Source organism: Jaculus jaculus, chromosome 1 (genome assembly GCF_020740685.1).
Source record: "Jaculus jaculus isolate mJacJac1 chromosome 1, mJacJac1.mat.Y.cur, whole genome shotgun sequence".
In the NCBI taxonomy this organism is placed as follows: Eukaryota; Metazoa; Chordata; class Mammalia; order Rodentia; family Dipodidae; genus Jaculus; species Jaculus jaculus.
Window position 1 is genome coordinate 173,607,005 of NC_059102.1, and position 13,926 is coordinate 173,620,930.

The following is a 13,926-nucleotide window of genomic DNA, read 5'->3' on the forward strand; positions in this document are numbered from 1 at the left end:
AGCCATACCTTGGGGTAGAACTTTCCATTGAAACCTGGGGGAGGGTCCTATACAATTATAAAAGCAAAGCGCTCATGATCTTCAGGGTGGAGGGGTATAGAGAAAAAGCAGTCCTTTAAGTCAATAATTATTTTATGATATCCTCTAGGGATGGCTATAGGGGAACAAAGTCCAGGTTGTAGGGCTCCCATGGGAACCATGGTCTTATTAATGGCCTTTAGGTCTTGTAACAGTCGCCATTTGTTTCCCTTTTTGTGAATGACAAAAATAGGGGTGTTCCAAGGTGAGGTAGAAGGTTCTATGTGCTCTGCCTGTAATTGTTCCTGCACCAACTTGATGGCAGCAGCTAATTTCTTGGAGGGGAGGGGCCATTGATCAATCCAGACAGGAGTGTTGTCTTTCCAGGTGATTTTGTCTGCCTGTAGTGCAGGAGGAACAATGGCCCTTAGGAAAAATTTTTGTTATAGCCAAGGCCCGAACGATCAGTATTTGCCAAGGGTTGGATGGGTTCAGGACGGCCTTGATTGTATTTACCCAGTCCTAAGCCAGGGATAAACCCCTGGGAACATATTTGTTTAGCCACAACCCCTCATCTGGGTAAGGATGTCTCGGCGCCAAAGGTTAATGGGAAGCCCTGGTATTATGAAGGGTTGTAGGGTACCTGAGTTTTCCTCTGAGTCTTCCCAATTTAAAACTTGGGAGCTCTGTAAAGTGTTGGACGACTTGTATATGCCTTGAAGGTGGGTCATAGATGGTTGTAAGGGCCATGACGATGGCCAAACACTATGAGACAGAACAGTGGAATCTGCCCCCGAAATCTAAAATTCCTTCAAAGGTTTTACCATTTATTTTGAGTTTGAGGGTAGGACGGCTCTTAGAGAGTTCTTGGACCCAAAAAATATCAGAAGAGCCAGGCTTAGAAGGACCTCGAGGGGGGCCCATCGATGGGTGAACAGTAGTTATGGGTAAAGGAAGTGCCTGGGCAAGGCGGTATCCAGCAGGTATAGAAACGGGACCTTAGGGGGCACTGACTAAGATCTTAAGTTCCCCAGTATAGTCATTGTCCACAATGGAAGGGTGAACTATTAACCCTCGGAGAGTGGAGGATACTCCACCGAGGAGCAGAAAAAAGGTGTTTGGTGGTGGTGGACCTGAATGCCGGTGGAGAGGACTTGGACCCCATCTTCGGGGGTTAATAAGATGCCAGAGAGGGTACACAAGTCCAGTCCTGCGCTGCCTGAGGTGGCTCTTCGCAGGGTATCTGTTGAAGGGAGAGAGGCGGATTGTGGGGAGGGGGAGCAGGCTGCTGTAGGCCGTCCCCGAGGCCGACAGAAATTGGACAGGTTGTGGGGCCCGGGACTGGGCCCTCATCCCGTTTCCCTGTAACGGAGGAGTGGGTTTCCTAGATTGTCAGTCTTAGATATACACATATTAGCCCAATGTTTGCCTCTCTTATAGTGAGGGCAGAGGGTAGTGGGCTGAGGGGGTCGACAGGCTTGCCTAGGATGGTGACCCTGATGGAAGATTGCAGAGGCCAACTCTGTGGACAGAGTGGCAAACTGTTGTTGGAGGGAGAGGACGTCTTTTAGGTCCTTGATTTTGGTTTCTAGCTCTGCCTTAGCCTGGGTAAGAGTAGGCTGGGGGACACCCAAGGGGAGTAAGGTGGGTGCACATACTTGGGGAAAATATGGGGGAGGTATACAGGGGGGAACAGCGGCCAATGGCGGGTAGTCATGGTTATGGTACTTAGCAGCCTCATCCTCCAGAATAGAGGCATCTCCCGTGTCAAGGGGTTCGGGATCAGACCCCGTTTTTTCTATGAAGACAGGGTGTATAAGCTGGACATCTGGGGTCTCTTCCTGGCTTGGGAGGGGTGGATAGATATTTGTGAGGGGAATTTGTGTCTCAGGGGGGTCAATGGTCCTATTTATATCTATAATAACAGATGGGCAAGGCGATGTTTTATTCGGAGGAGAAAGTGAAACCAAAGAAGCCTGCCACGAAAGCGGTTTTAGGCAATACTCGGCTACAGAGAGGAGGTGGCTCTTATGTGGATCAGAATTAGCTCCTTCCACCACATCTCTAATGAGTCCCCAATAAGAAAAGACAGAATCAGGGACAGTTTCTGGCCCCTTCAATTGTGAGAGAGTTTAAGTCCCTACCAACCTTTTGCCATTTTCCCGGGTGAATTTCAGGTCCAGAAATAATAAACCAAGGACAGACTTCATCAATAAAGATAAAGAATTTTATAAGGTCCTTTTTCTTAACTCTGATTCCTCTTTCCCTGAGTGAAGCTTTTAAATCTTTTATGAAGAGAGCTTCTTTACTTAATTTATGGCCTATCTTGAAAAATCGGACAAAATGAAAAAATGAGGATCCTCAAAAACGCTTACCGTACCACAGCAGCCGTTCCCACTAGTGATGAGTCAGGCGGCCGATGAAGGTGGTCCCCCTGCGTCGCGGCGGGACGATTTGCTGCTTGTCCGGCGTTCACCCGTGCCTCGAGCCCCACGTTGGGCACCACTTGCCCCGACCCGCAGGACTTAGACCACACGTAGAGCGAGGAGGGTTATGGCCTGTCTGCAGATGGGCGAGAAAGAGAACGAGACCAAGCAAATGGTTGTGAAGGTCTCTCTTTATTGAGGAACAGAGGGTTTTTATTGAGCGAAAGAAGGGAGAGAAGTAAAAGTGCAAGAAGGCGTTGTGAGGCCCTATCATAAGGGAACATCTGGTGGTTTTTCCCAGAACAGCTGCCGGGGCGGAAAGTCCCGGAACGCCTTACCCAATCATTGACCTGGGGCAAGGATGAAGGTATTTGGTATTTTTCCACAGTGGCAACTAACCCCATCACGCTCATCATGGGGGAGGGCTCCCAACACCTAGTGTCTTGTTGGGCATTAAGAATTGCAATCATGTCCTCATACTTGCAGGGAAGGCACTCTACTGAATGAGCTACTTACGTGGTCAAATATAACATCTTTTTTTCATTTATTTTATTGGCAATGGAGTATGTGAAAACAAAGAAATGCACAGCTAAATGACCAGCTTACATTCCCACCAACTGTGAAGGAGAATTCCTATTTCTCCACAACTTCACCAGTATTTTTTGTCATTAGATTTTTTAATGTTTGTTATCCTTACTGGTGTAAGGTAGAATCTCATAGTTGTTTAATTTGCACTTCCCTGATGATTAGGGATGTTGAGCATTTTCTTAAGTGTGTGTTTGTCGTTTGTATTTGTTCCTCTGAGAACTGCCTGTCTAGTTCTTTGCCCCATTTTGTGAGTGGGTTGTTTGACTTTTTATTGTTTAAGTTTTGAGTTCTTTGTAGATTCTAGAAAATAGCCTCTGTCAGTTGGATAGCCAGCAAATATTTTCTCCCATTCTGTTGGCAATCTATTGGATCTGCTGATGGCATGTTTGTCTGTGAAGAAACTTTTCAGCTTCATAGATCCCATTGGTTGAGTGATTATGTAAGATGCTGTGCTACTGGGGTTTCATTCAGGAAGTCTTTTCCCATTCCTAAACCATGGAATATTCCTTATAACTTTTCTTCCTATAGTAGCCAAGTTTTTGGTGTTATATTGAGGTCTTTTATCTATTTTGATGTGATTTTTATGCATGGTGAGATGTGTGGATTGAGTTTCGTTTTTTTTTTACATATGGTTATCCAGTTTGTCCAGAACTATTTTTTGAAGATGCTGCCTTTTTTCCAGTCTACATTGTTAGGGTTTTTGTCAAATATCAAGTAGCCATAGTTACTTGACCCAAATTTTGGGTCTTCAATTCTGTTCCATTGGTTTATGATCCTGTTTTTAAACCAATACCATGCTGTTTTTATTACTATGGCTTTGTAGTATAGCTTTAGATCAGGTATGGTGATGCCTCCAGAGGTGTTTCTTTTACTGAGGATGTGCTTGGATTTCCAAGGACTTCTGCCATTCCATATGAATTTTGAGATCATTTTTTCTGTCTCTGTGAAGAAAGATGTTGGGATTTTTATTGGTATTGCATTAAATCTATATATTACTTTTGGTAAGATTGCCATTTTCACAATGTTAATTCTGCCTATCCAGGAGCATGGGAGGTCTTTCCATTTTCTCAAGTCCTCCTTAATTTCTTTCTTGAGTGTTTTTATGTTTTCATTGTGAATGTCTTTTACATCCTTGGTTAATTTATTCCAAAGTATTTTTTTGATGCTATTGAAAATAGGACAATGTCACTTATTTATTTCTCTGTATCTTTGTCTTTTGTATACAGAAAGTTACTGACTTTTGTGAATTCATTTCATATCCTGCTACTTTACTGAAAGAGTTAATCACTTTTAAGAGTTTTGAGATAAAGGTTCACAGGTTACTTATGTTTAGAATCATGTGGTCTGCAAATAAGGCTACCTTAACTTCTTCCTCTCCAATTTATATCCCTTTTGTTTCTTTCTCCTCTCTTATTGCTTAAGCTAGAACTTTCAGTAATATTTTGATGAGCAGAGGTGAGAGTAGACACCCCTGTTTGGTTCCTGATCTCAATGGGAATTTCTTCTGTCTCTCCCCATGAAGTATTATTTGGGCTTTAGGATCTTTATATGTAACTTTCATTATGTTGAGTTATAGACCCTCCATGCCTATACTCTTCAATGTTTTGATCATGAAGTGATGACTTCATAACAAAGACAGAGAGATCCCTAATCAGTTACCTCACCTTCCACCTAAAGACACTGAAAAAAAAAAAAAAAGAATTATCCAACCCCAAAATTGCACATGCAAATAAATAATTAAGATCAGAGCAGAAAATAATGAGTTGGAAACTAACTAAACAATAAAGAAAATTAATGGAACAATGAGCTGATTCTCTGAAAAAACAAACAAGATTGATTAAACTCCTGGCCAATTTGATCAAACAAAAAGAAGAGACAACTCTAATTAACAAAATTATAAATGAAAAAGGAGAGATCATAACAGACATAAGTGAAATTGGGAGAATCATCAGGACTTACTTCAAAAGCCTCTACTCCACAAAACTGGATAATATGGAGGAAATGGATGAGTTCCTGGACAATACCATCTACCAATGTGAAGCTCAGAGCAGATAAATCTCCTAAACAAATCTATCACAACCACCAAGTTTGAAAGGGTAATCAAAAACCTTCCAAAAAGGAAGAGTCCAGGACCAGATGTCTTCTCCACTGAATTCTACTGAACCTTCATGAAAAAAGTGAAACCAATTTTTCTCAAATTGTGCCACATGATCAGAGAACATGGAGAGCTCCCCCAATCATTCTTTGATGTTTGTATCAACATAATATTAAAACCAGACAGAGATGCCACAAGAAAAGAAAACTATAGGCCTACTTACCTGATGAACTTAGATGCAAAGATCCTGAACAAAATCCTCACAATCCAAAATCAACAGCACATCAAAAAACATTTTCCACCTGGATCAAGTAGGCTTCATTCCAGAAACACAGGGATGGTTCTATGTACTGAAATCTGTTAACATAATACACCACATAAATAATCTTAAACACAAAAACCACATGATGATAATTTTCGTAGGTGCAGAAAAGACCTTTGACAAAATACAACATCACTCATGACTGAACTATTTTTTAAATATAAATAAAACCAGAATCTACACCAAACCCTTGCTAACATGTGCAACATGAAAATAAAAAAAAAAAATAGACATAATAAGTACACATTCCAAAATTTGTAAATAAGAAAATGAAGGGGAAAAATAATAAAAGGTGAGATGGAGAGATGGCTTACCTAACAATGTGCTTGTTCTCAAAGCCAACAGACACAGGGTCAATTCCCCAGGGTCCGTGTAAACCAGATTCACAAGGTGGTGCATGCATCTTGAGGTAGTTTACAGTGGTTGGAGGCCCTCGTGCACCCATATTTTCTCTCTTTCTCTTTCTCTCTGCCTCTCTCTCTTTCTTCTCAGAAAAATTAAAATTAAAATTAAAAAAATAAATAAAAGCTACTTTAACAAAACCTCCAGTAGCCAGGGAGTGAGGTTTAAGGGCATAGGTACCCAACACAGCTGATTCTTACTGAAATAAACACCTCTGCCCAGAGTGAAAGCACAGATAGAGTCACTATGAACAGGGAGGTCATTTACAAAGGTAAAGGAAGGGACAATTGCCCACAAGGAATCTCAGCAAGACAAAGCTGGGAAATAAGCAAATACAAATTGTATCTTTCAAACTGTAAATAAAAGAGTTCTAGGAACCTTCCCCAGGCTCAACTGTATATTTGTTCTCAAAGAATGTGACTGACAAAAAAGAAAAAAATAAATGGTGCTCTGGATCTGAGGGTATCAGAAACATGTCTCACATAGTTCCCACTCCAAAGGAATGGTGACTTTCTTTTAGTTAAAATTTTAAACTTTTAATATAAGTACAAAAATTTACCACTTAAACAATCTGTTGCATGCCTTTTGGCAAATAAATGCATTTGTTTAAGCAAATAAAGCTGTAACAGGGTTTGGGGTGTTCAGTGAAAGTCCCAACCTCCAAAGCCTGAGTTCATAGTTCATATTTGCTTTTAACAAACAACTGGAATTAGAAGACCAAGAAAGATAGTTTATAAATGACTACACTTATTCAGGGAAGTCAGAGAAATGAGGAAGAATCTGCTAACCAAGAAAAGGGGAATGGACACAAGTACACAGTCTGAGAAACAGGATTTTCTAAGTAAAAAGGCTTGGGGTTTTAAAATATTCAAAGGCCATAAATTGAGTAAGAAAAGAACATCCTTTAACAACGTGGCAGCCTGCTAGAGCGGGAGAGACATGGTGTCACCTGTGTCGGGTCCCAGAGACTCAGGTATTGAGAGATACATGGCCAAGGCGTTGGGAAAGGACTTGTAAGCATGACTCCCAGTTAGTCTCGATTAGTTGGCATCAGGGGGCTATATCTGGAAGATAGTGGCACTCCTGGATACAGTGGGAGAGCCTATTTGCTTGGGCTTAGAAGAGAAATACACACACACACACACACACACACACCTGGGTTAGGTGCACTTCTGCTGCTGCAACAGGACAACTGCGTGACTTAAGATTTTGCTCTCATAAGCCTTTTCCCTGAACTGCCTAATAAAGCTGGCACTGTCTCAACAGTTCCCAATGTTGGCAGCTGAAGATGTGTTCATTGGGGTAATCTTGCCTCATTTGTAATGTGACATACTTGAAAACACATAATGTCTAACTTACTGAATTTGAATTCTTCAACTAGCAAGGTGTGCTAAAAACACATCCCTATGTAAGTGACTAGAATAGTTTGTCCCTATAAATGACTGAAGGGTTTTCTATAATGTATATTTGCTGTAATTATTTGATCTACTCCCATGATACTGGCTTATATCTTTTTTTCTTTTTCTCTTCCTTACTTCTTTTTTCCTTTTATTTTGACAAACCAATGAGTTTATTGAGAAGCACTGGGGACTACAAGGCAGTCCCACTAGTAGGAAGTCCCCCAGGGAAACTGCTGGAGAATTTAAGTTTGTGGAATGTTGCAGTAGTGAAGCGTTCCCACTCAGTTGTTTACCTCCGGTGGGATTTCCAGAAAGCTTGTGAACCCCGAGAGAATCTCTTTCCCTACCCAAGAGGATATAAACAGACTTGTCTCCCAGGGCTTCCTTGATCACAGCTGCTCTGCTTCCTGACAGCAATGGTCATGGCCATCCTAAAGCAAACGGCTACACAACAACACTCAATAGCAATTACAATGTTTGCAAATTATTTTTTAACTTATTTTTTTTATTAAGTAGAAACTTTGTATGGACACATTGTATATTGGTATCATCATTTCATGCCTCAATATCCCCACTACATGGAGGACACTCCTTAATGGGATTTCTGGTATTCACCATGGAGCTGTGGGTTATGAGTTGTGAGAGCAGCAATTGATCATTTTTCCTGGGGGAACAATGTCTCTGGATATTCCCTCCCAATCTGTGACTCTTACATTCTTTCTGCCCTCTCTTCCACAAAATTTGTTGAGCCTTGGTGAGTGTACTTTAAGTCTTTGTTAGTGTAGAGCTCTGAGCAGCTTCTGGATTTTTGCTTTGGTGCATTTTAATTATCCTCAGTGTCTGTGTCTATGAGCCTGGCACAGATTGTGAGGCTCACTGTGGAAACAGCACTGTTGTTCATCTCACCAGCTCCTCTGGCTTCAGCTGGGCCCTAGCTGCTGTGCCAGGGGTGGTTCATCTCCTGATATCCTTGCCTTTTTGACAGATTTTGGTTGTCCTCAGTTCTCACTGCTTTCTGGAAAAGAAAAGCATATTCTCCAGTCAAGAGCAAGATCTGGATAGGTTAAAGGGGATAGGCATTGTTAATTTAGATAGATTTTGATGGATATAGCCTCACTTGGACAAAAGTTAGTGGGACTTTCTCATTATAATCTTTGTCTCCAAGGGATTCTGACTTGGTTCCCATTTCCAGTTATGGGTTTCTTTCAACTGAGAAGAGCTCAAAGCCAATCAGAGAACCATTGGTTACCCTCCTAGGTTTCATGCCACTATTGCACAGATGTGTACATCTAGTCATGAAGGTTGCTATCATATAGCAGTGGCCCCTACTCTCTCACAATGTTGTTGGCAATTTTCCTCCAGCAGCTCATGTAGTGCTTTTCAGCACCATATAGGCTAACCATCAAGAAACTAGCTATCTTTCAGATTTGGCCGGATCTCTTAATATTCTGCATCAACAGTACACGGTGTATTTAGCAATAAGGTCTTAGCATTTACCTCAGGTGGGTAATCAAGCGCTCTGACAAAAGCTGTCTCATAAATAGCTCCATATGGATTGTAACCAACTCTGGTAGTAGAGTTACAAGTCAGAGCCAAGTATTTTAATGTTAGGTTTCATCACATCCTCTCCAGGGACCTTCTTACCAAAAGATCCTTACATGTTTGTGTTGAGGGTTATATCTTGTAGTCTATTATTTTGGAGGAAGGTTTCTATGGTGCCAGTTCACTTTGGATTTGGTTTTCTGTATATCTCCCCTCTCCTTTCCTTTTCCCTTCCCCCCACCAAGCCCTCCCATTCTTCTTATCAGTTCCTTGAGTTGTCTGTCAGGTATGCTGTCAACTCAAGCTGTTCCTATTTAGGAAACACAGATTAGAGAGAACATGTGGCATTTGTCTTTCTGTGCTTGTGTGAGTTCACTTAGTATAATCTGTTCCATGTTCATCCATTTTCACACAAATTTCATTATATCATTTTTCTTTACTGCTGAGTAGAATTCTATTGTGTTTATGTACCACATCTTCATTATTCATTGTTCAAACAATGGACATCTGTGTTGATTCCAGTTTTTAGCTTTTGTGAATTTATTAGCTATACACATGGTTGAGAAAATATCTCTGCACTGAAGAGTAGAGCCTTTAGTGTAGATGCCAAGTAGAGGAAGTGCTGGGTCAGTTGGTAGCTCTATTCAGGAGTCCCCATGATGATTTTCATAGTGTGTGCAAGTGTGCAATCTCAACAGCACTGAATGAGGGTTCCTCTTTTCCTGCCTACAAATGAACATGTAATGTTTGACTTTATTTATTTAAGAGAGAGACAGACAGACAGACAGACAGAGAGTGAATGGGCATGCCAGTACCTTCAGCCACTGCAAACAAACTCCAGATGCATATGCCACCTTGTGCATCTGACTTATGTGGGTGCTGGAGAATTGAACCAGGATTCTGAGGCTTTGCAGACAAGCACCTTAGCCAGTTAGCCATCTCTCCAGGCCCCTGTTGTTTGATTCTGTAATGATTGTCATCCTTTCTGGAGTAAGGTGGGATCATATAGTTGTTTTAATTTGCACTTCTCTGATGGTTAAGGATGCTGAACATTTACTTAGGTGAGTATTAGCCATTTGTATTTCTTTCTTTGATAATTCCCTATTCAGTTCTCTACTCCATTTTCTTAGTGGATTTTTTGATGTTTTATTATTTAGGTTTTTTTTTAGTTCTTTGTAGATTTTAGATATTAGGTATAGCTGGTGGAAGATTTTCTGCCATTCTGTGGGTAGTCTGTTGATTATTTTTAAAAATATATTTTTTTATTTATTGGAGAGAGAGAGAGAGAGAAAGAGGGGGGGAGTAATAGAGTGATGGGGGAGAGAAAGAAAGAATGGACACCTCCATCCACTGCAAACAAACTCCAGACACATGCATCACCTTTTGTGTCTGGCTTACATGGGTCCTGGGGAATTGAACCTGGGTCCTTTGGCTTTGCAGGCAAGCACCTTAACTACTGAGCCATCTCCCCAGCCCTCTGTTGGCCCTTGTTAGCATGTGTTTTTCTGTACAAAAGCTTTTAGCTGATGAGATTCTACTGGATGAGTGATTGTTTAATTTGGTGATGGCTTATTTTACTCACTATTGCACATTGATCTTCCTCTGCATGTTTTCATAACTTAGAAGACCATTTCTTATAAGTGATGAAAAGAAAATAATGTTTCATAGCCTGAATGCACCACATTTCAGTAATTTGTTCAGTTATTGAAAGACATTCTAATTGTTTCTAACATTTACTAATGGTAAGTAAAGATGACATCAATGCCTGTGTAGGACGTATGTGTATAGAAGATTCCCAATCATATGTGTAAATAGTAGGGCAGGAGATATTATTACTATATCACAAGTAAAAGCTGGCCAGCTTTGTAAGAAACTTCCATATCTTCTGAGGTTTAAAATTTTGTATTCCCCTCTACACTACACAGAAGTTCCTCTTGTCTCACATCATCATCTTACATATGTTCAGGGTTCAAAATTTGGTCATTCTAATAGATAGGGGTTTCTTGCAACTATTTTAATTTGCACTCTGCTTATCTTTGAAATATGAAACATCTTTTTCATAGGCTTCTGCTTGTTTTTCTTATGTTTGTGACAGGGTTTCTACATGCAATTCATCCTGATATTGAACACAATAGATTCGCCTCCCTCCACCTCCCATGAACTGGGGTTATGGGCTATAACCATACTTGGCTTCTTGTGTGAGGGTTTTTTTTTTTTCCCTCTCTATTTTTTTTTTTTTGTTAGAGGTATTATTTTTTTAAGGTTTTCATGCAAAATTTTATTTTTTTTATTTTTAATGTCAATTACAACAGGTTATACTCTTTTGTCCCTTAAACCCAGCTCCCATTACCCTGAACATGAGACATGCTCAGTGGGAAAGCACTCACATCTTGTACCAAGTCAGAATCCCATGGTCAGAAAACCCAACCTTCAGAGAGAAGCTCCCACTGCTCTCTGAAGAAGAGTGGGCTTTCATACAAAAAAAATCTCTCCTTACATATCCCCTTTAACCCAAGCTCCTCTCACTCTGGTTTGGAGAATCTGCTTTATTGTACAGATGGCAGAGAAAACAAAGGAAAACCAAGATCCATCTATACCACAAGAAAATAGCCAACTGCCCACCATGAGTCATGCCAGAGCCTGGAATAAATTGCAAAGGAAGTGGCAAGATGAATGCTGCTCCTACTCCTAGCCTGACAAATTGCTGCTGAGTTTCAAACATCCTTTTCATATTTTGGAGAGAAGTTCTTTTGCTGCGATGTTTTTTACCAATAGTTTTCCTCAGCCCTCTGCTTGTTTCTTTGACTATTCATGTGTATCTCACAATTTTTTTTGAAAAAGTTCTTATGTAAATAGACACGTGCAAGTGTAGAGATTGGCATATGAAAACCTTGAGAAAATAAAAGGCACAAGAGGACTAAAAGTTTGACTTTAACATATATATACAGTCTTTTTACCAAAGACTGGGTTTTATTTGAGAATTTTGGTAACCACTCAGGAATAAAAATCTATGGAATACAGATGGTTTGAGAGGCTTAGACCTGTGCTGGTGCCTTACAGAAGCAGAGCTTGAGGAATGAAAAAGCTTTTTCTTTTTCTTTCTTTCTTTTTTTTTTTTTTTTTTTTTTAGAAAGCTGTTTATTTCTTTTACCTTTTTATTATTGTTAGTTACATACACAGTGTATATACAGCCATGCTGGTCCATTGGCAGCCCTTTGCCTGTCCTCCCACATCTGCAGGGACCTTCCTTGTTGGGGAATGTGGGTCATACATTGTGGGGTTTACCATCAGTTACTTTGTGCATAATGTCCCAACATGTGGCTCTAACAATCTTTCCTCCCCCTCTTCCATGAATTTCCCTGAGCTATGTTGGGTTTGTTTTAGGTCTACTTCAGTGACAATGTCTTGGGAGCTTCTGTGTCTCTGGGTATCTGGTTTGGTAGGAGTTGAGTGTTCTCTGTGTCTATCTCCTTCGCCCTTGTGCTGGTACCAGGCTTACCAAGAAATCAGCACTCTTGCTCATTTCTCCAATTACTCTATGGTTTCAGGTAGGGCCTTGGTGAGGTACAATGGTCTGATTCTGTCCTCCGGATCTGCATCTATCGGAAAAAGAGAAACAAATTCTCCAGTGGAGAGTTAAGTCAGCACCAGATAAATGGGATAATTATTATTATTTTAGAGAGAAGTTAATAGGTGTAAGCCCCCCCTTTAACCAATGATTGGTGGGAGCTAACTGCCAGATTTCTAATTTTACAATATCCCATTATGTAGAATATTACAGTTTTGACAAATTTCCTATTAACACTTCATATTCATAGGTATTTAACTTGATTAGATGCATTCATATATTACTTACCATTAAACTTGCAATATTATTTAAATCTATCTATCATACCACATAGAATTATACATTGTAAAATTTAGCTCTTTAGTTAGTAGTCTTTATTGAAAGGTTATATATTGTTTCATGTTTTTAAATTATTGGGATAATAAATGAAGCAGATTATATTTTCAAGAGGAAAAACTTTGATTTCAAAATATTTATTAAGCCTATGACACATAGTTTGAATCAAACAGAAATTATATTTTGATTAAATGCATTTATTTTCAACATTATTTTGTCTTGAGGATTAATTTTATGAGGAATTAATTTACATTACTGTATTCAGTTTGTCATTTTCATCATGTAATTCATTTTTGCAAATTATTCACATGCTTACTCTGGGAAAAACAAAATTACTTTGGTGTTATTCTGTCCCTGAAGAATATTAGTATGTTTTCTCTTTAGTATATCCCTAAGGACATATGACGAGTTCTCAGGCCTCTTATAAAGAGCAAATGAACAATATTCATGCTGTGCCCCATTGCCTGAGAAAATATTTTCTAAAGGTAAGGATAAGAACTTTCTAATAAATACAAAGTATTTAGAAACTGTAACATTTTATTTGAAATTTTACCATATGCCTAAATATTTAAGTAAAATAGAGGATTCTTCTTAACCTGAAATGGAATCATATACCTTTCCAGTAATGTTTTGTTCAATATAGCTTTAAGAAAGGCATTTACTTTTGTATACTTGAGAAAATCCAGCATAATAGGACCAGTAAAATTAATAAATTATATTTATAATCTGGAAAAATTTCAAAATACTGAAAAATTAACTTTCATCCAGTCCTTGAGTCATACAATTAGAGGACTTTTTTTTTTTTTTTCTTATAAAAGAGTTTAAATGCAGTTAGGCTCATTTTCCCATTAGGAAATTTAGAAGCCAAGATTTTATTTCATTTTTTTCCAGTTTCATGGTCAATTTAAGCCCAATTGTCTTATGAAAGAATTAAAATATCCAAAATGTGACTATTATTTCTAGGAAAGATAATGATTTAAGAATTATGTATAACATGATGAGTCTACAATGTAGTGAAAATTGCACAAGTATGGACACAGAGAAAATGTGATAGAGGGATTTGGGTTATTCTTCGGTCAATATCCCAATATATGCTAACATGCCAATAATTGGGGGTGTTTTGTATCCTTGTCTTAAAAATTTGAAGAACAAAATTCACAGAATAAAATTAAGGTTCAGGAAGATCTGTATTATAGCTTAGAACTTTAGGATGGATAGCTTTCAGAAAA